This window comes from Schistocerca serialis, chromosome 1 (assembly GCF_023864345.2).
Source record: "Schistocerca serialis cubense isolate TAMUIC-IGC-003099 chromosome 1, iqSchSeri2.2, whole genome shotgun sequence".
In the NCBI taxonomy this organism is placed as follows: domain Eukaryota; kingdom Metazoa; phylum Arthropoda; class Insecta; order Orthoptera; family Acrididae; genus Schistocerca; species Schistocerca serialis.
The window spans coordinates 65,942,529-65,962,061 of record NC_064638.1 but is presented as its reverse complement, the minus strand read 5'-3'; the positions used below and the strand labels follow the sequence as shown (position 1 = coordinate 65,962,061).

Genomic DNA, 19,533 nt, shown 5'->3' with positions numbered 1-19,533 from the left:
AAACCCCTGTGGCAATGTCTTGTAGTCCTCCAACTCTGTTGACCACAGGTATGTGCCTCGATAAGAGGTGGACAGATGTCGCATCGCTCTCGCCGTCACTTGTGACCGCGAATCGTACTTAACGTCATTTTGTGCAAGCGTCAGCGGAGCGTCAGTCGAGCTAAGTCGGGACAAGTCGCATAAGAGGAGCAGTAAAATGCGTATTTCCGGTACCGGGAATCGAACCCGGGCCTCCTGGGTGAGAGCCAGGTATCCTAGCCACTAGACCACACCGGATAACGACACAAGTGCTCCTCCAGCGAACACAGCAAGCTGTACACAATCCACTTGACGACAACGGCAAAAATTAGCGTTTCCACTGCATAGAACGTCATGCTCGAGACACATTTCGTGGAGACGAGCGCCAGCAATCGTGACACCAAACTGCGCGTGTGAATCCTGTCGTTGCACCACGCACTGTGCTGCTACGACAATTTAAGAAAGAGACGCTCACGGCTTGCTGCGCTGTTTCCTTCGCGGGTAATCAGTGCTCCTGCTTAGAAAACATTGCAGCGGTGGGATTCGAACCCACGCCTCCGAAGAGACTGGTGCCTGAAACCAGCGCCTTAGACCGCTCGGCCACGCTACCTACGCGGCGCCAGGGCACAGGAGCTGCTTTCTACAGCACGAGAAAAACACCACAAAAAAAAACGAGAAAAAGTTGGCAGCGGTGGGATTCGAACCCACGCCTCCGAAGAGACTGGTGCCTTAAACCAGCGCCTTAGACCGCTCGGCCACGCTACCTGCGTCAGTGTTGTTCGCTTTCGTAGAAACAGTGCACGACACAGCTTCCTGTTCTGCTGCGACTGGCCGCTCATCCATTGCACTTCAAACAACTGCCCTTTTCGAATAGAGGTTAACTACACAGGCAGCAGCCCGCGCTGTGGTGCGGCGGCATTACGTGTTGATAATGAACTGGTAGTGCCACCTGCAGCTCGTGGAACATGAGCGAGAAATCCAGAGGGCACCGTGAATTCAAACAGTGGTTCACTACCGTCATTGCAGCGACAGCAATGCAAAACTTTAAAAAGTGCCGTGACCAGGATTCGAACCTGGGTTATTGCGGCCACAACGCAATGTCCTAACCACTAGACGATCACGGCCACGGAGGCACCGCCGAAAGCAGTTCTCGCGACTGCAAGTGGCTATGCACAGCAAAGCTCAGCCCACTGTGTCTCGCCACAGCTGTGTCAGACGTGGTCTCCATTATATGTATACTGGCAAACGAAACGTGTCTGCGCTGTTAGGACACTAAGCAGTGTGGTTAGCTGCATTAAACCCCTGTGGCAATGTCTTGTAGTCCTCCAACTCTGTTGACCACAGGTATGTGCCTCGATAAGAGGTGGACAGATGTCGCATCGCTCTCGCCGTCACTTGTGACCGCGAATCGTACTTAACGTCATTTTGTGCAAGCGTCAGCGGAGCGTCAGTCGAGCTAAGTCGGGACAAGTCGCATAAGAGGAGCAGTAAAATGCGTATTTCCGGTACCGGGAATCGAACCCGGGCCTCCTGGGTGAGAGCCAGGTATCCTAGCCACTAGACCACACCGGATAACGACACAAGTGCTCCTCCAGCGAACACAGCAAGCTGTACACAATCCACTTGACGACAACGGCAAAAATTAGCGTTTCCACTGCATAGAACGTCATGCTCGAGACACATTTCGTGGAGACGAGCGCCAGCAATCGTGACACCAAACTGCGCGTGTGAATCCTGTCGTTGCACCACGCACTGTGCTGCTACGACAATTTAAGAAAGAGACGCTCACGGCTTGCTGCGCTGTTTCCTTCGCGGGTAATCAGTGCTCCTGCTTAGAAAACATTGGCAGCGGTGGGATTCGAACCCACGCCTCCGAAGAGACTGGTGCCTGAAACCAGCGCCTTAGACCGCTCGGCCACGCTACCTACGCGGCGCCAGGGGCACAGGAGCTGCTTTCTACAGCACGAGAAAACACCACAAAAAAAAACGAGAAAAAGTTGGCAGCGGTGGGATTCGAACCCACGCCTCCGAAGAGACTGGTGCCTTAAACCAGCGCCTTAGACCGCTCGGCCACGCTACCTGCGTCAGTGTTGTTCGCTTTCGTAGAAACAGTGCACGACACAGCTTCCTGTTCTGCTGCGACTGGCCGCTCATCCATTGCACTTCAAACAACTGCCCTTTTCGAATAGAGGTTAACTACACAGGCAGCAGCCCGCGCTGTGGTGCGGCGGCATTACGTGTTGATAATGAACTGGTAGTGCCACCTGCAGCTCGTGGAACATGAGCGAGAAATCCAGAGGGCACCGTGAATTCAAACAGTGGTTCACTACCGTCATTGCAGCGACAGCAAGGCAAAACTTTAAAAAGTGCCGTGACCAGGATTCGAACCTGGGTTATTGCGGCCACAACGCAATGTCCTAACCACTAGACGATCACGGCCACGGAGGCACCGCCGAAAGCAGTTCTCGCGACTGCAAGTGGCTATGCACAGCAAAGCTCAGCCCACTGTGTCTCGCCACAGCTGTGTCAGACGTGGTCTCCATTATATGTATACTGGCAAACGAAACGTGTCTGCGCTGTTAGGACACTAAGCAGTGTGGTTAGCTGCATTAAACCCCTGTGGCAATGTCTTGTAGTCCTCCAACTCTGTCTACCACAGGTAAGTGCCTCGATAAGAGGTGTCGCATCGCTCTCGCCGTCACTTGTGACCGCGAATCGTACTTAACGTCATTTTGTGCAAGCGTCAGCGGAGCGTCAGTCGAGCTAAGTCGGGACAAGTCGCATAAGAGGAGCAGTAAAATGCGTATTTCCGGTACCGGGAATCGAACCCGGGCCTCCTGGGTGAGAGCCAGGTATCCTAGCCACTAGACCACACCGGATAACGACACAAGTGCTCCTCCAGCGAACACAGCAAGCTGTACACAATCCACTTGACGACAACGGCAAAAATTAGCGTTTCCACTGCATAGAACGTCATGCTCGAGACACATTTCGTGGAGACGAGCGCCAGCAATCGTGACACCAAACTGCGCGTGTGAATCCTGTCGTTGCACCACGCACTGTGCTGCTACGACAATTTAAGAAAGAGACGCTCACGGCTTGCTGCGCTGTTTCCTTCGCGGGTAATCAGTGCTCCTGCTTAGAAAACATTGGCAGCGGTGGGATTCGAACCCACGCCTCCGAAGAGACTGGTGCCTGAAACCAGCGCCTTAGACCGCTCGGCCACGCTACCTACGCGGCGCCAGGGGCACAGGAGCTGCTTTCTACAGCACGAGAAAACACCACAAAAAAAAACGAGAAAAAGTTGGCAGCGGTGGGATTCGAACCCACGCCTCCGAAGAGACTGGTGCCTTAAACCAGCGCCTTAGACCGCTCGGCCACGCTACCTGCGTCAGTGTTGTTCGCTTTCGTAGAAACAGTGCACGACACAGCTTCCTGTTCTGCTGCGACTGGCCGCTCATCCATTGCACTTCAAACAACTGCCCTTTTCGAATAGAGGTTAACTACACAGGCAGCAGCCCGCGCTGTGGTGCGGCGGCATTACGTGTTGATAATGAACTGGTAGTGCCACCTGCAGCTCGTGGAACATGAGCGAGAAATCCAGAGGGCACCGTGAATTCAAACAGTGGTTCACTACCGTCATTGCAGCGACAGCAATGCAAAACTTTAAAAAGTGCCGTGACCAGGATTCGAACCTGGGTTATTGCGGCCACAACGCAATGTCCTAACCACTAGACGATCACGGCCACGGAGGCACCGCCGAAAGCAGTTCTCGCGACTGCAAGTGGCTATGCACAGCAAAGCTCAGCCCACTGTGTCTCGCCACAGCTGTGTCAGACGTGGTCTCCATTATATGTATACTGGCAAACGAAACGTGTCTGCGCTGTTAGGACACTAAGCAGTGTGGTTAGCTGCATTAAACCCCTGTGGCAATGTCTTGTAGTCCTCCAACTCTGTCTACCACAGGTAAGTGCCTCGATAAGAGGTGTCGCATCGCTCTCGCCGTCACTTGTGACCGCGAATCGTACTTAACGTCATTTTGTGCAAGCGTCAGCGGAGCGTCAGTCGAGCTAAGTCGGGACAAGTCGCATAAGAGGAGCAGTAAAATGCGTATTTCCGGTACCGGGAATCGAACCCGGGCCTCCTGGGTGAGAGCCAGGTATCCTAGCCACTAGACCACACCGGATAACGACACAAGTGCTCCTCCAGCGAACACAGCAAGCTGTACACAATCCACTTGACGACAACGGCAAAAATTAGCGTTTCCACTGCATAGAACGTCATGCTCGAGACACATTTCGTGGAGACGAGCGCCAGCAATCGTGACACCAAACTGCGCGTGTGAATCCTGTCGTTGCACCACGCACTGTGCTGCTACGACAATTTAAGAAAGAGACGCTCACGGCTTGCTGCGCTGTTTCCTTCGCGGGTAATCAGTGCTCCTGCTTAGAAAACATTGGCAGCGGTGGGATTCGAACCCACGCCTCCGAAGAGACTGGTGCCTGAAACCAGCGCCTTAGACCGCTCGGCCACGCTACCTACGCGGCGCCAGGGGCACAGGAGCTGCTTTCTACAGCACGAGAAAACACCACAAAAAAAAACGAGAAAAAGTTGGCAGCGGTGGGATTCGAACCCACGCCTCCGAAGAGACTGGTGCCTTAAACCAGCGCCTTAGACCTCTCGGCCACGCTACCTGCGTCAGTGTTGTTCGCTTTCGTAGAAACAGTGCACGACACAGCTTCCTGTTCTGCTGCGACTGGCCGCTCATCCATTGCACTTCAAACAACTGCCCTTTTCGAATAGAGGTTAACTACACAGGCAGCAGCCCGCGCTGTGGTGCGGCGGCATTACGTGTTGATAATGAACTGGTAGTGCCACCTGCAGCTCGTGGAACATGAGCGAGAAATCCAGAGGGCACCGTGAATTCAAACAGTGGTTCACTACCGTCATTGCAGCGACAGCAATGCAAAACTTTAAAAAGTGCCGTGACCAGGATTCGAACCTGGGTTATTGCGGCCACAACGCAATGTCCTAACCACTAGACGATCACGGCCACGGAGGCACCGCCGAAAGCAGTTCTCGCGACTGCAAGTGGCTATGCACAGCAAAGCTCAGCCCACTGTGTCTCGCCACAGCTGTGTCAGACGTGGTCTCCATTATATGTATACTGGCAAACGAAACGTGTCTGCGCTGTTAGGACACTAAGCAGTGTGGTTAGCTGCATTAAACCCCTGTGGCAATGTCTTGTAGTCCTCCAACTCTGTTGACCACAGGTATGTGCCTCGATAAGAGGTGGACAGATGTCGCATCGCTCTCGCCGTCACTTGTGACCGCGAATCGTACTTAACGTCATTTTGTGCAAGCGTCAGCGGAGCGTCAGTCGAGCTAAGTCGGGACAAGTCGCATAAGAGGAGCAGTAAAATGCGTATTTCCGGTACCGGGAATCGAACCCGGGCCTCCTGGGTGAGAGCCAGGTATCCTAGCCACTAGACCACACCGGATAACGACACAAGTGCTCCTCCAGCGAACACAGCAAGCTGTACACAATCCACTTGACGACAACGGCAAAAATTAGCGTTTCCACTGCATAGAACGTCATGCTCGAGACACATTTCGTGGAGACGAGCGCCAGCAATCGTGACACCAAACTGCGCGTGTGAATCCTGTCGTTGCACCACGCACTGTGCTGCTACGACAATTTAAGAAAGAGACGCTCACGGCTTGCTGCGCTGTTTCCTTCGCGGGTAATCAGTGCTCCTGCTTAGAAAACATTGGCAGCGGTGGGATTCGAACCCACGCCTCCGAAGAGACTGGTGCCTGAAACCAGCGCCTTAGACCGCTCGGCCACGCTACCTACGCGGCGCCAGGGGCACAGGAGCTGCTTTCTACAGCACGAGAAAACACCACAAAAAAAAACGAGAAAAAGTTGGCAGCGGTGGGATTCGAACCCACGCCTCCGAAGAGACTGGTGCCTTAAACCAGCGCCTTAGACCGCTCGGCCACGCTACCTGCGTCAGTGTTGTTCGCTTTCGTAGAAACAGTGCACGACACAGCTTCCTGTTCTGCTGCGACTGGCCGCTCATCCATTGCACTTCAAACAACTGCCCTTTTCGAATAGAGGTTAACTACACAGGCAGCAGCCCGCGCTGTGGTGCGGCGGCATTACGTGTTGATAATGAACTGGTAGTGCCACCTGCAGCTCGTGGAACATGAGCGAGAAATCCAGAGGGCACCGTGAATTCAAACAGTGGTTCACTACCGTCATTGCAGCGACAGCAATGCAAAACTTTAAAAAGTGCCGTGACCAGGATTCGAACCTGGGTTATTGCGGCCACAACGCAATGTCCTAACCACTAGACGATCACGGCCACGGAGGCACCGCCGAAAGCAGTTCTCGCGACTGCAAGTGGCTATGCACAGCAAAGCTCAGCCCACTGTGTCTCGCCACAGCTGTGTCAGACGTGGTCTCCATTATATGTATACTGGCAAACGAAACGTGTCTGCGCTGTTAGGACACTAAGCAGTGTGGTTAGCTGCATTAAACCCCTGTGGCAATGTCTTGTAGTCCTCCAACTCTGTTGACCACAGGTATGTGCCTCGATAAGAGGTGGACAGATGTCGCATCGCTCTCGCCGTCACTTGTGACCGCGAATCGTACTTAACGTCATTTTGTGCAAGCGTCAGCGGAGCGTCAGTCGAGCTAAGTCGGGACAAGTCGCATAAGAGGAGCAGTAAAATGCGTATTTCCGGTACCGGGAATCGAACCCGGGCCTCCTGGGTGAGAGCCAGGTATCCTAGCCACTAGACCACACCGGATAACGACACAAGTGCTCCTCCAGCGAACACAGCAAGCTGTACACAATCCACTTGACGACAACGGCAAAAATTAGCGTTTCCACTGCATAGAACGTCATGCTCGAGACACATTTCGTGGAGACGAGCGCCAGCAATCGTGACACCAAACTGCGCGTGTGAATCCTGTCGTTGCACCACGCACTGTGCTGCTACGACAATTTAAGAAAGAGACGCTCACGGCTTGCTGCGCTGTTTCCTTCGCGGGTAATCAGTGCTCCTGCTTAGAAAACATTGGCAGCGGTGGGATTCGAACCCACGCCTCCGAAGAGACTGGTGCCTGAAACCAGCGCCTTAGACCGCTCGGCCACGCTACCTACGCGGCGCCAGGGGCACAGGAGCTGCTTTCTACAGCACGAGAAAACACCACAAAAAAAAACGAGAAAAAGTTGGCAGCGGTGGGATTCGAACCCACGCCTCCGAAGAGACTGGTGCCTTAAACCAGCGCCTTAGACCGCTCGGCCACGCTACCTGCGTCAGTGTTGTTCGCTTTCGTAGAAACAGTGCACGACACAGCTTCCTGTTCTGCTGCGACTGGCCGCTCATCCATTGCACTTCAAACAACTGCCCTTTTCGAATAGAGGTTAACTACACAGGCAGCAGCCCGCGCTGTGGTGCGGCGGCATTACGTGTTGATAATGAACTGGTAGTGCCACCTGCAGCTCGTGGAACATGAGCGAGAAATCCAGAGGGCACCGTGAATTCAAACAGTGGTTCACTACCGTCATTGCAGCGACAGCAATGCAAAACTTTAAAAAGTGCCGTGACCAGGATTCGAACCTGGGTTATTGCGGCCACAACGCAATGTCCTAACCACTAGACGATCACGGCCACGGAGGCACCGCCGAAAGCAGTTCTCGCGACTGCAAGTGGCTATGCACAGCAAAGCTCAGCCCACTGTGTCTCGCCACAGCTGTGTCAGACGTGGTCTCCATTATATGTATACTGGCAAACGAAACGTGTCTGCGCTGTTAGGACACTAAGCAGTGTGGTTAGCTGCATTAAACCCCTGTGGCAATGTCTTGTAGTCCTCCAACTCTGTTGACCACAGGTATGTGCCTCGATAAGAGGTGGACAGATGTCGCATCGCTCTCGCCGTCACTTGTGACCGCGAATCGTACTTAACGTCATTTTGTGCAAGCGTCAGCGGAGCGTCAGTCGAGCTAAGTCGGGACAAGTCGCATAAGAGGAGCAGTAAAATGCGTATTTCCGGTACCGGGAATCGAACCCGGGCCTCCTGGGTGAGAGCCAGGTATCCTAGCCACTAGACCACACCGGATAACGACACAAGTGCTCCTCCAGCGAACACAGCAAGCTGTACACAATCCACTTGACGACAACGGCAAAAATTAGCGTTTCCACTGCATAGAACGTCATGCTCGAGACACATTTCGTGGAGACGAGCGCCAGCAATCGTGACACCAAACTGCGCGTGTGAATCCTGTCGTTGCACCACGCACTGTGCTGCTACGACAATTTAAGAAAGAGACGCTCACGGCTTGCTGCGCTGTTTCCTTCGCGGGTAATCAGTGCTCCTGCTTAGAAAACATTGGCAGCGGTGGGATTCGAACCCACGCCTCCGAAGAGACTGGTGCCTGAAACCAGCGCCTTAGACCGCTCGGCCACGCTACCTACGCGGCGCCAGGGGCACAGGAGCTGCTTTCTACAGCACGAGAAAACACCACAAAAAAAAACGAGAAAAAGTTGGCAGCGGTGGGATTCGAACCCACGCCTCCGAAGAGACTGGTGCCTTAAACCAGCGCCTTAGACCGCTCGGCCACGCTACCTGCGTCAGTGTTGTTCGCTTTCGTAGAAACAGTGCACGACACAGCTTCCTGTTCTGCTGCGACTGGCCGCTCATCCATTGCACTTCAAACAACTGCCCTTTTCGAATAGAGGTTAACTACACAGGCAGCAGCCCGCGCTGTGGTGCGGCGGCATTACGTGTTGATAATGAACTGGTAGTGCCACCTGCAGCTCGTGGAACATGAGCGAGAAATCCAGAGGGCACCGTGAATTCAAACAGTGGTTCACTACCGTCATTGCAGCGACAGCAAGGCAAAACTTTAAAAAGTGCCGTGACCAGGATTCGAACCTGGGTTATTGCGGCCACAACGCAATGTCCTAACCACTAGACGATCACGGCCACGGAGGCACCGCCGAAAGCAGTTCTCGCGACTGCAAGTGGCTATGCACAGCAAAGCTCAGCCCACTGTGTCTCGCCACAGCTGTGTCAGACGTGGTCTCCATTATATGTATACTGGCAAACGAAACGTGTCTGCGCTGTTAGGACACTAAGCAGTGTGGTTAGCTGCATTAAACCCCTGTGGCAATGTCTTGTAGTCCTCCAACTCTGTCTACCACAGGTAAGTGCCTCGATAAGAGGTGTCGCATCGCTCTCGCCGTCACTTGTGACCGCGAATCGTACTTAACGTCATTTTGTGCAAGCGTCAGCGGAGCGTCAGTCGAGCTAAGTCGGGACAAGTCGCATAAGAGGAGCAGTAAAATGCGTATTTCCGGTACCGGGAATCGAACCCGGGCCTCCTGGGTGAGAGCCAGGTATCCTAGCCACTAGACCACACCGGATAACGACACAAGTGCTCCTCCAGCGAACACAGCAAGCTGTACACAATCCACTTGACGACAACGGCAAAAATTAGCGTTTCCACTGCATAGAACGTCATGCTCGAGACACATTTCGTGGAGACGAGCGCCAGCAATCGTGACACCAAACTGCGCGTGTGAATCCTGTCGTTGCACCACGCACTGTGCTGCTACGACAATTTAAGAAAGAGACGCTCACGGCTTGCTGCGCTGTTTCCTTCGCGGGTAATCAGTGCTCCTGCTTAGAAAACATTGGCAGCGGTGGGATTCGAACCCACGCCTCCGAAGAGACTGGTGCCTGAAACCAGCGCCTTAGACCGCTCGGCCACGCTACCTACGCGGCGCCAGGGGCACAGGAGCTGCTTTCTACAGCACGAGAAAACACCACAAAAAAAAACGAGAAAAAGTTGGCAGCGGTGGGATTCGAACCCACGCCTCCGAAGAGACTGGTGCCTTAAACCAGCGCCTTAGACCGCTCGGCCACGCTACCTGCGTCAGTGTTGTTCGCTTTCGTAGAAACAGTGCACGACACAGCTTCCTGTTCTGCTGCGACTGGCCGCTCATCCATTGCACTTCAAACAACTGCCCTTTTCGAATAGAGGTTAACTACACAGGCAGCAGCCCGCGCTGTGGTGCGGCGGCATTACGTGTTGATAATGAACTGGTAGTGCCACCTGCAGCTCGTGGAACATGAGCGAGAAATCCAGAGGGCACCGTGAATTCAAACAGTGGTTCACTACCGTCATTGCAGCGACAGCAATGCAAAACTTTAAAAAGTGCCGTGACCAGGATTCGAACCTGGGTTATTGCGGCCACAACGCAATGTCCTAACCACTAGACGATCACGGCCACGGAGGCACCGCCGAAAGCAGTTCTCGCGACTGCAAGTGGCTATGCACAGCAAAGCTCAGCCCACTGTGTCTCGCCACAGCTGTGTCAGACGTGGTCTCCATTATATGTATACTGGCAAACGAAACGTGTCTGCGCTGTTAGGACACTAAGCAGTGTGGTTAGCTGCATTAAACCCCTGTGGCAATGTCTTGTAGTCCTCCAACTCTGTCTACCACAGGTAAGTGCCTCGATAAGAGGTGTCGCATCGCTCTCGCCGTCACTTGTGACCGCGAATCGTACTTAACGTCATTTTGTGCAAGCGTCAGCGGAGCGTCAGTCGAGCTAAGTCGGGACAAGTCGCATAAGAGGAGCAGTAAAATGCGTATTTCCGGTACCGGGAATCGAACCCGGGCCTCCTGGGTGAGAGCCAGGTATCCTAGCCACTAGACCACACCGGATAACGACACAAGTGCTCCTCCAGCGAACACAGCAAGCTGTACACAATCCACTTGACGACAACGGCAAAAATTAGCGTTTCCACTGCATAGAACGTCATGCTCGAGACACATTTCGTGGAGACGAGCGCCAGCAATCGTGACACCAAACTGCGCGTGTGAATCCTGTCGTTGCACCACGCACTGTGCTGCTACGACAATTTAAGAAAGAGACGCTCACGGCTTGCTGCGCTGTTTCCTTCGCGGGTAATCAGTGCTCCTGCTTAGAAAACATTGGCAGCGGTGGGATTCGAACCCACGCCTCCGAAGAGACTGGTGCCTGAAACCAGCGCCTTAGACCGCTCGGCCACGCTACCTACGCGGCGCCAGGGGCACAGGAGCTGCTTTCTACAGCACGAGAAAACACCACAAAAAAAAACGAGAAAAAGTTGGCAGCGGTGGGATTCGAACCCACGCCTCCGAAGAGACTGGTGCCTTAAACCAGCGCCTTAGACCTCTCGGCCACGCTACCTGCGTCAGTGTTGTTCGCTTTCGTAGAAACAGTGCACGACACAGCTTCCTGTTCTGCTGCGACTGGCCGCTCATCCATTGCACTTCAAACAACTGCCCTTTTCGAATAGAGGTTAACTACACAGGCAGCAGCCCGCGCTGTGGTGCGGCGGCATTACGTGTTGATAATGAACTGGTAGTGCCACCTGCAGCTCGTGGAACATGAGCGAGAAATCCAGAGGGCACCGTGAATTCAAACAGTGGTTCACTACCGTCATTGCAGCGACAGCAATGCAAAACTTTAAAAAGTGCCGTGACCAGGATTCGAACCTGGGTTATTGCGGCCACAACGCAATGTCCTAACCACTAGACGATCACGGCCACGGAGGCACCGCCGAAAGCAGTTCTCGCGACTGCAAGTGGCTATGCACAGCAAAGCTCAGCCCACTGTGTCTCGCCACAGCTGTGTCAGACGTGGTCTCCATTATATGTATACTGGCAAACGAAACGTGTCTGCGCTGTTAGGACACTAAGCAGTGTGGTTAGCTGCATTAAACCCCTGTGGCAATGTCTTGTAGTCCTCCAACTCTGTTGACCACAGGTATGTGCCTCGATAAGAGGTGGACAGATGTCGCATCGCTCTCGCCGTCACTTGTGACCGCGAATCGTACTTAACGTCATTTTGTGCAAGCGTCAGCGGAGCGTCAGTCGAGCTAAGTCGGGACAAGTCGCATAAGAGGAGCAGTAAAATGCGTATTTCCGGTACCGGGAATCGAACCCGGGCCTCCTGGGTGAGAGCCAGGTATCCTAGCCACTAGACCACACCGGATAACGACACAAGTGCTCCTCCAGCGAACACAGCAAGCTGTACACAATCCACTTGACGACAACGGCAAAAATTAGCGTTTCCACTGCATAGAACGTCATGCTCGAGACACATTTCGTGGAGACGAGCGCCAGCAATCGTGACACCAAACTGCGCGTGTGAATCCTGTCGTTGCACCACGCACTGTGCTGCTACGACAATTTAAGAAAGAGACGCTCACGGCTTGCTGCGCTGTTTCCTTCGCGGGTAATCAGTGCTCCTGCTTAGAAAACATTGGCAGCGGTGGGATTCGAACCCACGAATCCGAAGAGACTGGTGCCTGAAACCAGCGCCTTAGACCGCTCGGCCACGCTACCTACGCGGCGCCAGGGGCACAGGAGCTGCTTTCTACAGCACGAGAAAACACCACAAAAAAAAACGAGAAAAAGTTGGCAGCTTTTTTTTTTTTTTTTTTTTTTCTATTGCGCCGGTGAATCCTGTTGTTACACCACGCACCACTGTGCTACGACAGTTTAAGAAACCGACGCTGCGCTTTTTCCTTCGCGGGAAATCAGTGCTCCTGTTTTCGAGACAGAAAACGTTGGCAGCGGTGGGATTCGAACCCACGCCTCCGAAGAGACTGGTGCCTTAAACCAGCGCCTTAGACCGCTCGGCCACGCTACCTGCGTCAGTGTTGTTCGCTTTCGTAGAAACAGTGCACGACACAGCTTCCTGTTCTGCTGCGACTGGCCGCTCATCCATTGCACTTCAAACAACTGCCCTTTTCGAATAGAGGTTAACTACACAGGCAGCAGCCCGCGCTGTGGTGCGGCGGCATTACGTGTTGATAATGAACTGGTAGTGCCACCTGCAGCTCGTGGAACATGAGCGAGAAATCCAGAGGGCACCGTGAATTCAAACAGTGGTTCACTACCGTCATTGCAGCGACAGCAATGCAAAACTTTAAAAAGTGCCGTGACCAGGATTCGAACCTGGGTTATTGCGGCCACAACGCAATGTCCTAACCACTAGACGATCACGGCCACGGAGGCACCGCCGAAAGCAGTTCTCGCGACTGCAAGTGGCTATGCACAGCAAAGCTCAGCCCACTGTGTCTCGCCACAGCTGTGTCAGACGTGGTCTCCATTATATGTATACTGGCAAACGAAACGTGTCTGCGCTGTTAGGACACTAAGCAGTGTGGTTAGCTGCATTAAACCCCTGTGGCAATGTCTTGTAGTCCTCCAACTCTGTTGACCACAGGTATGTGCCTCGATAAGAGGTGGACAGATGTCGCATCGCTCTCGCCGTCACTTGTGACCGCGAATCGTACTTAACGTCATTTTGTGCAAGCGTCAGCGGAGCGTCAGTCGAGCTAAGTCGGGACAAGTCGCATAAGAGGAGCAGTAAAATGCGTATTTCCGGTACCGGGAATCGAACCCGGGCCTCCTGGGTGAGAGCCAGGTATCCTAGCCACTAGACCACACCGGATAACGACACAAGTGCTCCTCCAGCGAACACAGCAAGCTGTACACAATCCACTTGACGACAACGGCAAAAATTAGCGTTTCCACTGCATAGAACGTCATGCTCGAGACACATTTCGTGGAGACGAGCGCCAGCAATCGTGACACCAAACTGCGCGTGTGAATCCTGTCGTTGCACCACGCACTGTGCTGCTACGACAATTTAAGAAAGAGACGCTCACGGCTTGCTGCGCTGTTTCCTTCGCGGGTAATCAGTGCTCCTGCTTAGAAAACATTGGCAGCGGTGGGATTCGAACCCACGCCTCCGAAGAGACTGGTGCCTGAAACCAGCGCCTTAGACCGCTCGGCCACGCTACCTACGCGGCGCCAGGGGCACAGGAGCTGCTTTCTACAGCACGAGAAAACACCACAAAAAAAAACGAGAAAAAGTTGGCAGCGGTGGGATTCGAACCCACGCCTCCGAAGAGACTGGTGCCTTAAACCAGCGCCTTAGACCGCTCGGCCACGCTACCTGCGTCAGTGTTGTTCGCTTTCGTAGAAACAGTGCACGACACAGCTTCCTGTTCTGCTGCGACTGGCCGCTCATCCATTGCACTTCAAACAACTGCCCTTTTCGAATAGAGGTTAACTACACAGGCAGCAGCCCGCGCTGTGGTGCGGCGGCATTACGTGTTGATAATGAACTGGTAGTGCCACCTGCAGCTCGTGGAACATGAGCGAGAAATCCAGAGGGCACCGTGAATTCAAACAGTGGTTCACTACCGTCATTGCAGCGACAGCAAGGCAAAACTTTAAAAAGTGCCGTGACCAGGATTCGAACCTGGGTTATTGCGGCCACAACGCAATGTCCTAACCACTAGACGATCACGGCCACGGAGGCACCGCCGAAAGCAGTTCTCGCGACTGCAAGTGGCTATGCACAGCAAAGCTCAGCCCACTGTGTCTCGCCACAGCTGTGTCAGACGTGGTCTCCATTATATGTATACTGGCAAACGAAACGTGTCTGCGCTGTTAGGACACTAAGCAGTGTGGTTAGCTGCATTAAACCCCTGTGGCAATGTCTTGTAGTCCTCCAACTCTGTCTACCACAGGTAAGTGCCTCGATAAGAGGTGTCGCATCGCTCTCGCCGTCACTTGTGACCGCGAATCGTACTTAACGTCATTTTGTGCAAGCGTCAGCGGAGCGTCAGTCGAGCTAAGTCGGGACAAGTCGCATAAGAGGAGCAGTAAAATGCGTATTTCCGGTACCGGGAATCGAACCCGGGCCTCCTGGGTGAGAGCCAGGTATCCTAGCCACTAGACCACACCGGATAACGACACAAGTGCTCCTCCAGCGAACACAGCAAGCTGTACACAATCCACTTGACGACAACGGCAAAAATTAGCGTTTCCACTGCATAGAACGTCATGCTCGAGACACATTTCGTGGAGACGAGCGCCAGCAATCGTGACACCAAACTGCGCGTGTGAATCCTGTCGTTGCACCACGCACTGTGCTGCTACGACAATTTAAGAAAGAGACGCTCACGGCTTGCTGCGCTGTTTCCTTCGCGGGTAATCAGTGCTCCTGCTTAGAAAACATTGGCAGCGGTGGGATTCGAACCCACGCCTCCGAAGAGACTGGTGCCTGAAACCAGCGCCTTAGACCGCTCGGCCACGCTACCTACGCGGCGCCAGGGGCACAGGAGCTGCTTTCTACAGCACGAGAAAACACCACAAAAAAAAACGAGAAAAAGTTGGCAGCGGTGGGATTCGAACCCACGCCTCCGAAGAGACTGGTGCCTTAAACCAGCGCCTTAGACCTCTCGGCCACGCTACCTGCGTCAGTGTTGTTCGCTTTCGTAGAAACAGTGCACGACACAGCTTCCTGTTCTGCTGCGACTGGCCGCTCATCCATTGCACTTCAAACAACTGCCCTTTTCGAATAGAGGTTAACTACACAGGCAGCAGCCCGCGCTGTGGTGCGGCGGCATTACGTGTTGATAATGAACTGGTAGTGCCACCTGCAGCTCGTGGAACATGAGCGAGAAATCCAGAGGGCACCGTGAATTCAAACAGTGGTTCACTACCGTCATTGCAGCGACAGCAATGCAAAACTTTAAAAAGTGCCGTGACCAGGATTCGAACCTGGGTTATTGCGGCCACAACGCAATGTCCTAACCACTAGACGATCACGGCCACGGAGGCACCGCCGAAAGCAGTTCTCGCGACTGCAAGTGGCTATGCACAGCAAAGCTCAGCCCACTGTGTCTCGCCACAGCTGTGTCAGACGTGGTCTCCATTATATGTATACTGGCAAACGAAACGTGTCTGCGCTGTTAGGACACTAAGCAGTGTGGTTAGCTGCATTAAACCCCTGTGGCAATGTCTTGTAGTCCTCCAACTCTGTTGACCACAGGTATGTGCCTCGATAAGAGGTGGACAGATGTCGCATCGCTCTCGCCGTCACTTGTGACCGCGAATCGTACTTAACGTCATTTTGTGCAAGCGTCAGCGGAGCGTCAGTCGAGCTAAGTCGGGACAAGTCGCATAAGAGGAGCAGTAAAATGCGTATTTCCGGTACCGGGAATCGAACCCGGGCCTCCTGGGTGAGAGCCAGGTATCCTAGCCACTAGACCACACCGGATAACGACACAAGTGCTCCTCCAGCGAACACAGCAAGCTGTACACAATCCACTTGACGACAACGGCAAAAATTAGCGTTTCCACTGCATAGAACGTCATGCTCGAGACACATTTCGTGGAGACGAGCGCCAGCAATCGTGACACCAAACTGCGCGTGTGAATCCTGTCGTTGCACCACGCACTGTGCTGCTACGACAATTTAAGAAAGAGACGCTCACGGCTTGCTGCGCTGTTTCCTTCGCGGGTAATCAGTGCTCCTGCTTAGAAAACATTGGCAGCGGTGGGATTCGAACCCACGCCTCCGAAGAGACTGGTGCCTGAAACCAGCGCCTTAGACCGCTCGGCCACGCTACCTACGCGGCGCCAGGGGCACAGGAGCTGCTTTCTACAGCACGAGAAAACACCACAAAAAAAAACGAGAAAAAGTTGGCAGCTTTTTTTTTTTTTTTTTTTTTTCTATTGCGCCGGTGAATCCTGTTGTTACACCACGCACCACTGTGCTACGACAGTTTAAGAAACCGACGCTGCGCTTTTTCCTTCGCGGGAAATCAGTGCTCCTGTTTTCGAGACAGAAAACGTTGGCAGCGGTGGGATTCGAACCCACGCCTCCGAAGAGACTGGTGCCTTAAACCAGCGCCTTAGACCGCTCGGCCACGCTACCTGCGTCAGTGTTGTTCGCTTTCGTAGAAACAGTGCACGACACAGCTTCCTGTTCTGCTGCGACTGGCCGCTCATCCATTGCACTTCAAACAACTGCCCTTTTCGAATAGAGGTTAACTACACAGGCAGCAGCCCGCGCTGTGGTGCGGCGGCATTACGTGTTGATAATGAACTGGTAGTGCCACCTGCAGCTCGTGGAACATGAGCGAGAAATCCAGAGGGCACCGTGAATTCAAACAGTGGTTCACTACCGTCATTGCAGCGACAGCAATGCAAAACTTTAAAAAGTGCCGTGACCAGGATTCGAACCTGGGTTATTGCGGCCACAACGCAATGTCCTAACCACTAGACGATCACGGCCACGGAGGCACCGCCGAAAGCAGTTCTCGCGACTGCAAGTGGCTATGCACAGCAAAGCTCAGCCCACTGTGTCTCGCCACAGCTGTGTCAGACGTGGTCTCCATTATATGTATACTGGCAAACGAAACGTGTCTGCGCTGTTAGGACACTAAGCAGTGTGGTTAGCTGCATTAAACCCCTGTGGCAATGTCTTGTAGTCCTCCAACTCTGTTGACCACAGGTATGTGCCTCGATAAGAGGTGGACAGATGTCGCATCGCTCTCGCCGTCACTTGTGACCGCGAATCGTACTTAACGTCATTTTGTGCAAGCGTCAGCGGAGCGTCAGTCGAGCTAAGTCGGGACAAGTCGCATAAGAGGAGCAGTAAAATGCGTATTTCCGGTACCGGGAATCGAACCCGGGCCTCCTGGGTGAGAGCCAGGTATCCTAGCCACTAGACCACACCGGATAACGACACAAGTGCTCCTCCAGCGAACACAGCAAGCTGTACACAATCCACTTGACGACAACGGCAAAAATTAGCGTTTCCACTGCATAGAACGTCATGCTCGAGACACATTTCGTGGAGACGAGCGCCAGCAATCGTGACACCAAACTGCGCGTGTGAATCCTGTCGTTGCACCACGCACTGTGCTGCTACGACAATTTAAGAAAGAGACGCTCACGGCTTGCTGCGCTGTTTCCTTCGCGGGTAATCAGTGCTCCTGCTTAGAAAACATTGGCAGCGGTGGGATTCGAACCCACGCCTCCGAAGAGACTGGTGCCTGAAACCAGCGCCTTAGACCGCTCGGCCACGCTACCTACGCGGCGCCAGGGGCACAGGAGCTGCTTTCTACAGCACGAGAAAACACCACAAAAAAAAACGAGAAAAAGTTGGCAGCGGTGGGATTCGAACCCACGCCTCCGAAGAGACTGGTGCCTTAAACCAGCGCCTTAGACCGCTCGGCCACGCTACCTGCGTCAGTGTTGTTCGCTTTCGTAGAAACAGTGCACGACACAGCTTCCTGTTCTGCTGCGACTGGCCGCTCATCCATTGCACTTCAAACAACTGCCCTTTTCGAATAGAGGTTAACTACACAGGCAGCAGCCCGCGCTGTGGTGCGGCGGCATTACGTGTTGATAATGAACTGGTAGTGCCACCTGCAGCTCGTGGAACATGAGCGAGAAATCCAGAGGGCACCGTGAATTCAAACAGTGGTTCACTACCGTCATTGCAGCGACAGCAAGGCAAAACTTTAAAAAGTGCCGTGACCAGGATTCGAACCTGGGTTATTGCGGCCACAACGCAATGTCCTAACCACTAGACGATCACGGCCACGGAGGCACCGCCGAAAGCAGTTCTCGCGACTGCAAGTGGCTATGCACAGCAAAGCTCAGCCCACTGTGTCTCGCCACAGCTGTGTCAGACGTGGTCTCCATTATATGTATACTGGCAAACGAAACGTGTCTGCGCTGTTAGGACACTAAGCAGTGTGGTTAGCTGCATTAAACCCCTGTGGCAATGTCTTGTAGTCCTCCAACTCTGTCTACCACAGGTAAGTGCCTCGATAAGAGGTGTCGCATCGCTCTCGCCGTCACTTGTGACCGCGAATCGTACTTAACGTCATTTTGTGCAAGCGTCAGCGGAGCGTCAGTCGAGCTAAGTCGGGACAAGTCGCATAAGAGGAGCAGTAAAATGCGTATTTCCGGTACCGGGAATCGAACCCGGGCCTCCTGGGTGAGAGCCAGGTATCCTAGCCACTAGACCACACCGGATAACGACACAAGTGCTCCTCCAGCGAACACAGCAAGCTGTACACAATCCACTTGACGACAACGGCAAAAATTAGCGTTTCCACTGCATAGAACGTCATGCTCGAGACACATTTCGTGGAGACGAGCGCCAGCAATCGTGACACCAAACTGCGCGTGTGAATCCTGTCGTTGCACCACGCACTGTGCTGCTACGACAATTTAAGAAAGAGACGCTCACGGCTTGCTGCGCTGTTTCCTTCGCGGGTAATCAGTGCTCCTGCTTAGAAAACATTGGCAGCGGTGGGATTCGAACCCACGCCTCCGAAGAGACTGGTGCCTGAAACCAGCGCCTTAGACCGCTCGGCCACGCTACCTACGCGGCGCCAGGGGCACAGGAGCTGCTTTCTACAGCACGAGAAAACACCACAAAAAAAAACGAGAAAAAGTTGGCAGCGGTGGGATTCGAACCCACGCCTCCGAAGAGACTGGTGCCTTAAACCAGCGCCTTAGACCGCTCGGCCACGCTACCTGCGTCAGTGTTGTTCGCTTTCGTAGAAACAGTGCACGACACAGCTTCCTGTTCTGCTGCGACTGGCCGCTCATCCATTGCACT

The 19,533-nt window shown here is 53.6% G+C and overlaps 59 non-coding genes across 59 annotated transcripts; all 59 read right to left on the bottom strand.

Annotated features, from left to right (window-relative positions):
- Positions 1-204: 204 nt before the first annotated feature.
- On the bottom strand, positions 205-276 carry Trnae-cuc (transfer RNA glutamic acid (anticodon CUC)). The gene has a single exon. It is a non-coding gene; the product is annotated as a tRNA-Glu (tRNA).
- Positions 277-546: 270 nt separating this feature from the next.
- Trnal-cag (transfer RNA leucine (anticodon CAG)) lies at positions 547-628 on the bottom strand. The gene has a single exon. It is a non-coding gene; the product is annotated as a tRNA-Leu (tRNA).
- A 73-nt stretch (positions 629-701) lies between these two features.
- On the bottom strand, positions 702-783 carry Trnal-aag (transfer RNA leucine (anticodon AAG)). Its single transcript has one exon. It is a non-coding gene; the product is annotated as a tRNA-Leu (tRNA).
- Positions 784-1,070: 287 nt separating this feature from the next.
- Trnah-gug (transfer RNA histidin (anticodon GUG)) lies at positions 1,071-1,142 on the bottom strand. Its single transcript has one exon. It is a non-coding gene; the product is annotated as a tRNA-His (tRNA).
- A 376-nt stretch (positions 1,143-1,518) lies between these two features.
- Trnae-cuc (transfer RNA glutamic acid (anticodon CUC)) lies at positions 1,519-1,590 on the bottom strand. Its single transcript has one exon. It is a non-coding gene; the product is annotated as a tRNA-Glu (tRNA).
- A 271-nt stretch (positions 1,591-1,861) lies between these two features.
- On the bottom strand, positions 1,862-1,943 carry Trnal-cag (transfer RNA leucine (anticodon CAG)). The gene has a single exon. It is a non-coding gene; the product is annotated as a tRNA-Leu (tRNA).
- A 73-nt stretch (positions 1,944-2,016) lies between these two features.
- Trnal-aag (transfer RNA leucine (anticodon AAG)) lies at positions 2,017-2,098 on the bottom strand. The gene has a single exon. It is a non-coding gene; the product is annotated as a tRNA-Leu (tRNA).
- A 287-nt stretch (positions 2,099-2,385) lies between these two features.
- Positions 2,386-2,457, bottom strand: Trnah-gug (transfer RNA histidin (anticodon GUG)). The gene has a single exon. It is a non-coding gene; the product is annotated as a tRNA-His (tRNA).
- Positions 2,458-2,825: 368 nt separating this feature from the next.
- On the bottom strand, positions 2,826-2,897 carry Trnae-cuc (transfer RNA glutamic acid (anticodon CUC)). Its single transcript has one exon. It is a non-coding gene; the product is annotated as a tRNA-Glu (tRNA).
- Positions 2,898-3,168: 271 nt separating this feature from the next.
- Positions 3,169-3,250, bottom strand: Trnal-cag (transfer RNA leucine (anticodon CAG)). The gene has a single exon. It is a non-coding gene; the product is annotated as a tRNA-Leu (tRNA).
- A 73-nt stretch (positions 3,251-3,323) lies between these two features.
- Positions 3,324-3,405, bottom strand: Trnal-aag (transfer RNA leucine (anticodon AAG)). Its single transcript has one exon. It is a non-coding gene; the product is annotated as a tRNA-Leu (tRNA).
- A 287-nt stretch (positions 3,406-3,692) lies between these two features.
- On the bottom strand, positions 3,693-3,764 carry Trnah-gug (transfer RNA histidin (anticodon GUG)). The gene has a single exon. It is a non-coding gene; the product is annotated as a tRNA-His (tRNA).
- Positions 3,765-4,132: 368 nt separating this feature from the next.
- On the bottom strand, positions 4,133-4,204 carry Trnae-cuc (transfer RNA glutamic acid (anticodon CUC)). Its single transcript has one exon. It is a non-coding gene; the product is annotated as a tRNA-Glu (tRNA).
- Positions 4,205-4,475: 271 nt separating this feature from the next.
- On the bottom strand, positions 4,476-4,557 carry Trnal-cag (transfer RNA leucine (anticodon CAG)). The gene has a single exon. It is a non-coding gene; the product is annotated as a tRNA-Leu (tRNA).
- A 73-nt stretch (positions 4,558-4,630) lies between these two features.
- On the bottom strand, positions 4,631-4,712 carry Trnal-aag (transfer RNA leucine (anticodon AAG)). The gene has a single exon. It is a non-coding gene; the product is annotated as a tRNA-Leu (tRNA).
- A 287-nt stretch (positions 4,713-4,999) lies between these two features.
- Positions 5,000-5,071, bottom strand: Trnah-gug (transfer RNA histidin (anticodon GUG)). The gene has a single exon. It is a non-coding gene; the product is annotated as a tRNA-His (tRNA).
- Positions 5,072-5,447: 376 nt separating this feature from the next.
- Trnae-cuc (transfer RNA glutamic acid (anticodon CUC)) lies at positions 5,448-5,519 on the bottom strand. The gene has a single exon. It is a non-coding gene; the product is annotated as a tRNA-Glu (tRNA).
- Positions 5,520-5,790: 271 nt separating this feature from the next.
- Positions 5,791-5,872, bottom strand: Trnal-cag (transfer RNA leucine (anticodon CAG)). Its single transcript has one exon. It is a non-coding gene; the product is annotated as a tRNA-Leu (tRNA).
- Positions 5,873-5,945: 73 nt separating this feature from the next.
- Trnal-aag (transfer RNA leucine (anticodon AAG)) lies at positions 5,946-6,027 on the bottom strand. Its single transcript has one exon. It is a non-coding gene; the product is annotated as a tRNA-Leu (tRNA).
- Positions 6,028-6,314: 287 nt separating this feature from the next.
- Positions 6,315-6,386, bottom strand: Trnah-gug (transfer RNA histidin (anticodon GUG)). The gene has a single exon. It is a non-coding gene; the product is annotated as a tRNA-His (tRNA).
- Positions 6,387-6,762: 376 nt separating this feature from the next.
- On the bottom strand, positions 6,763-6,834 carry Trnae-cuc (transfer RNA glutamic acid (anticodon CUC)). Its single transcript has one exon. It is a non-coding gene; the product is annotated as a tRNA-Glu (tRNA).
- A 271-nt stretch (positions 6,835-7,105) lies between these two features.
- Positions 7,106-7,187, bottom strand: Trnal-cag (transfer RNA leucine (anticodon CAG)). Its single transcript has one exon. It is a non-coding gene; the product is annotated as a tRNA-Leu (tRNA).
- A 73-nt stretch (positions 7,188-7,260) lies between these two features.
- On the bottom strand, positions 7,261-7,342 carry Trnal-aag (transfer RNA leucine (anticodon AAG)). Its single transcript has one exon. It is a non-coding gene; the product is annotated as a tRNA-Leu (tRNA).
- Positions 7,343-7,629: 287 nt separating this feature from the next.
- Trnah-gug (transfer RNA histidin (anticodon GUG)) lies at positions 7,630-7,701 on the bottom strand. The gene has a single exon. It is a non-coding gene; the product is annotated as a tRNA-His (tRNA).
- Positions 7,702-8,077: 376 nt separating this feature from the next.
- Positions 8,078-8,149, bottom strand: Trnae-cuc (transfer RNA glutamic acid (anticodon CUC)). Its single transcript has one exon. It is a non-coding gene; the product is annotated as a tRNA-Glu (tRNA).
- Positions 8,150-8,420: 271 nt separating this feature from the next.
- Trnal-cag (transfer RNA leucine (anticodon CAG)) lies at positions 8,421-8,502 on the bottom strand. Its single transcript has one exon. It is a non-coding gene; the product is annotated as a tRNA-Leu (tRNA).
- Positions 8,503-8,575: 73 nt separating this feature from the next.
- Trnal-aag (transfer RNA leucine (anticodon AAG)) lies at positions 8,576-8,657 on the bottom strand. The gene has a single exon. It is a non-coding gene; the product is annotated as a tRNA-Leu (tRNA).
- Positions 8,658-8,944: 287 nt separating this feature from the next.
- On the bottom strand, positions 8,945-9,016 carry Trnah-gug (transfer RNA histidin (anticodon GUG)). Its single transcript has one exon. It is a non-coding gene; the product is annotated as a tRNA-His (tRNA).
- Positions 9,017-9,384: 368 nt separating this feature from the next.
- Positions 9,385-9,456, bottom strand: Trnae-cuc (transfer RNA glutamic acid (anticodon CUC)). Its single transcript has one exon. It is a non-coding gene; the product is annotated as a tRNA-Glu (tRNA).
- Positions 9,457-9,727: 271 nt separating this feature from the next.
- Trnal-cag (transfer RNA leucine (anticodon CAG)) lies at positions 9,728-9,809 on the bottom strand. The gene has a single exon. It is a non-coding gene; the product is annotated as a tRNA-Leu (tRNA).
- A 73-nt stretch (positions 9,810-9,882) lies between these two features.
- Positions 9,883-9,964, bottom strand: Trnal-aag (transfer RNA leucine (anticodon AAG)). The gene has a single exon. It is a non-coding gene; the product is annotated as a tRNA-Leu (tRNA).
- A 287-nt stretch (positions 9,965-10,251) lies between these two features.
- Trnah-gug (transfer RNA histidin (anticodon GUG)) lies at positions 10,252-10,323 on the bottom strand. Its single transcript has one exon. It is a non-coding gene; the product is annotated as a tRNA-His (tRNA).
- A 368-nt stretch (positions 10,324-10,691) lies between these two features.
- Trnae-cuc (transfer RNA glutamic acid (anticodon CUC)) lies at positions 10,692-10,763 on the bottom strand. The gene has a single exon. It is a non-coding gene; the product is annotated as a tRNA-Glu (tRNA).
- Positions 10,764-11,034: 271 nt separating this feature from the next.
- On the bottom strand, positions 11,035-11,116 carry Trnal-cag (transfer RNA leucine (anticodon CAG)). Its single transcript has one exon. It is a non-coding gene; the product is annotated as a tRNA-Leu (tRNA).
- A 73-nt stretch (positions 11,117-11,189) lies between these two features.
- On the bottom strand, positions 11,190-11,271 carry Trnal-aag (transfer RNA leucine (anticodon AAG)). The gene has a single exon. It is a non-coding gene; the product is annotated as a tRNA-Leu (tRNA).
- Positions 11,272-11,558: 287 nt separating this feature from the next.
- On the bottom strand, positions 11,559-11,630 carry Trnah-gug (transfer RNA histidin (anticodon GUG)). Its single transcript has one exon. It is a non-coding gene; the product is annotated as a tRNA-His (tRNA).
- A 376-nt stretch (positions 11,631-12,006) lies between these two features.
- On the bottom strand, positions 12,007-12,078 carry Trnae-cuc (transfer RNA glutamic acid (anticodon CUC)). The gene has a single exon. It is a non-coding gene; the product is annotated as a tRNA-Glu (tRNA).
- Positions 12,079-12,349: 271 nt separating this feature from the next.
- Trnal-cag (transfer RNA leucine (anticodon CAG)) lies at positions 12,350-12,431 on the bottom strand. The gene has a single exon. It is a non-coding gene; the product is annotated as a tRNA-Leu (tRNA).
- Positions 12,432-12,656: 225 nt separating this feature from the next.
- Trnal-aag (transfer RNA leucine (anticodon AAG)) lies at positions 12,657-12,738 on the bottom strand. Its single transcript has one exon. It is a non-coding gene; the product is annotated as a tRNA-Leu (tRNA).
- A 287-nt stretch (positions 12,739-13,025) lies between these two features.
- Positions 13,026-13,097, bottom strand: Trnah-gug (transfer RNA histidin (anticodon GUG)). Its single transcript has one exon. It is a non-coding gene; the product is annotated as a tRNA-His (tRNA).
- Positions 13,098-13,473: 376 nt separating this feature from the next.
- Positions 13,474-13,545, bottom strand: Trnae-cuc (transfer RNA glutamic acid (anticodon CUC)). Its single transcript has one exon. It is a non-coding gene; the product is annotated as a tRNA-Glu (tRNA).
- A 271-nt stretch (positions 13,546-13,816) lies between these two features.
- Positions 13,817-13,898, bottom strand: Trnal-cag (transfer RNA leucine (anticodon CAG)). Its single transcript has one exon. It is a non-coding gene; the product is annotated as a tRNA-Leu (tRNA).
- Positions 13,899-13,971: 73 nt separating this feature from the next.
- Positions 13,972-14,053, bottom strand: Trnal-aag (transfer RNA leucine (anticodon AAG)). Its single transcript has one exon. It is a non-coding gene; the product is annotated as a tRNA-Leu (tRNA).
- A 287-nt stretch (positions 14,054-14,340) lies between these two features.
- Trnah-gug (transfer RNA histidin (anticodon GUG)) lies at positions 14,341-14,412 on the bottom strand. Its single transcript has one exon. It is a non-coding gene; the product is annotated as a tRNA-His (tRNA).
- A 368-nt stretch (positions 14,413-14,780) lies between these two features.
- On the bottom strand, positions 14,781-14,852 carry Trnae-cuc (transfer RNA glutamic acid (anticodon CUC)). Its single transcript has one exon. It is a non-coding gene; the product is annotated as a tRNA-Glu (tRNA).
- Positions 14,853-15,123: 271 nt separating this feature from the next.
- On the bottom strand, positions 15,124-15,205 carry Trnal-cag (transfer RNA leucine (anticodon CAG)). Its single transcript has one exon. It is a non-coding gene; the product is annotated as a tRNA-Leu (tRNA).
- Positions 15,206-15,278: 73 nt separating this feature from the next.
- Positions 15,279-15,360, bottom strand: Trnal-aag (transfer RNA leucine (anticodon AAG)). The gene has a single exon. It is a non-coding gene; the product is annotated as a tRNA-Leu (tRNA).
- Positions 15,361-15,647: 287 nt separating this feature from the next.
- Trnah-gug (transfer RNA histidin (anticodon GUG)) lies at positions 15,648-15,719 on the bottom strand. The gene has a single exon. It is a non-coding gene; the product is annotated as a tRNA-His (tRNA).
- A 376-nt stretch (positions 15,720-16,095) lies between these two features.
- Positions 16,096-16,167, bottom strand: Trnae-cuc (transfer RNA glutamic acid (anticodon CUC)). Its single transcript has one exon. It is a non-coding gene; the product is annotated as a tRNA-Glu (tRNA).
- Positions 16,168-16,438: 271 nt separating this feature from the next.
- On the bottom strand, positions 16,439-16,520 carry Trnal-cag (transfer RNA leucine (anticodon CAG)). The gene has a single exon. It is a non-coding gene; the product is annotated as a tRNA-Leu (tRNA).
- Positions 16,521-16,745: 225 nt separating this feature from the next.
- On the bottom strand, positions 16,746-16,827 carry Trnal-aag (transfer RNA leucine (anticodon AAG)). The gene has a single exon. It is a non-coding gene; the product is annotated as a tRNA-Leu (tRNA).
- A 287-nt stretch (positions 16,828-17,114) lies between these two features.
- On the bottom strand, positions 17,115-17,186 carry Trnah-gug (transfer RNA histidin (anticodon GUG)). Its single transcript has one exon. It is a non-coding gene; the product is annotated as a tRNA-His (tRNA).
- A 376-nt stretch (positions 17,187-17,562) lies between these two features.
- Positions 17,563-17,634, bottom strand: Trnae-cuc (transfer RNA glutamic acid (anticodon CUC)). Its single transcript has one exon. It is a non-coding gene; the product is annotated as a tRNA-Glu (tRNA).
- A 271-nt stretch (positions 17,635-17,905) lies between these two features.
- Positions 17,906-17,987, bottom strand: Trnal-cag (transfer RNA leucine (anticodon CAG)). The gene has a single exon. It is a non-coding gene; the product is annotated as a tRNA-Leu (tRNA).
- A 73-nt stretch (positions 17,988-18,060) lies between these two features.
- Trnal-aag (transfer RNA leucine (anticodon AAG)) lies at positions 18,061-18,142 on the bottom strand. The gene has a single exon. It is a non-coding gene; the product is annotated as a tRNA-Leu (tRNA).
- A 287-nt stretch (positions 18,143-18,429) lies between these two features.
- Positions 18,430-18,501, bottom strand: Trnah-gug (transfer RNA histidin (anticodon GUG)). Its single transcript has one exon. It is a non-coding gene; the product is annotated as a tRNA-His (tRNA).
- Positions 18,502-18,869: 368 nt separating this feature from the next.
- Trnae-cuc (transfer RNA glutamic acid (anticodon CUC)) lies at positions 18,870-18,941 on the bottom strand. The gene has a single exon. It is a non-coding gene; the product is annotated as a tRNA-Glu (tRNA).
- Positions 18,942-19,212: 271 nt separating this feature from the next.
- Trnal-cag (transfer RNA leucine (anticodon CAG)) lies at positions 19,213-19,294 on the bottom strand. Its single transcript has one exon. It is a non-coding gene; the product is annotated as a tRNA-Leu (tRNA).
- A 73-nt stretch (positions 19,295-19,367) lies between these two features.
- Trnal-aag (transfer RNA leucine (anticodon AAG)) lies at positions 19,368-19,449 on the bottom strand. Its single transcript has one exon. It is a non-coding gene; the product is annotated as a tRNA-Leu (tRNA).
- Between the last annotated feature and the right edge of the window lie 84 nt (positions 19,450-19,533).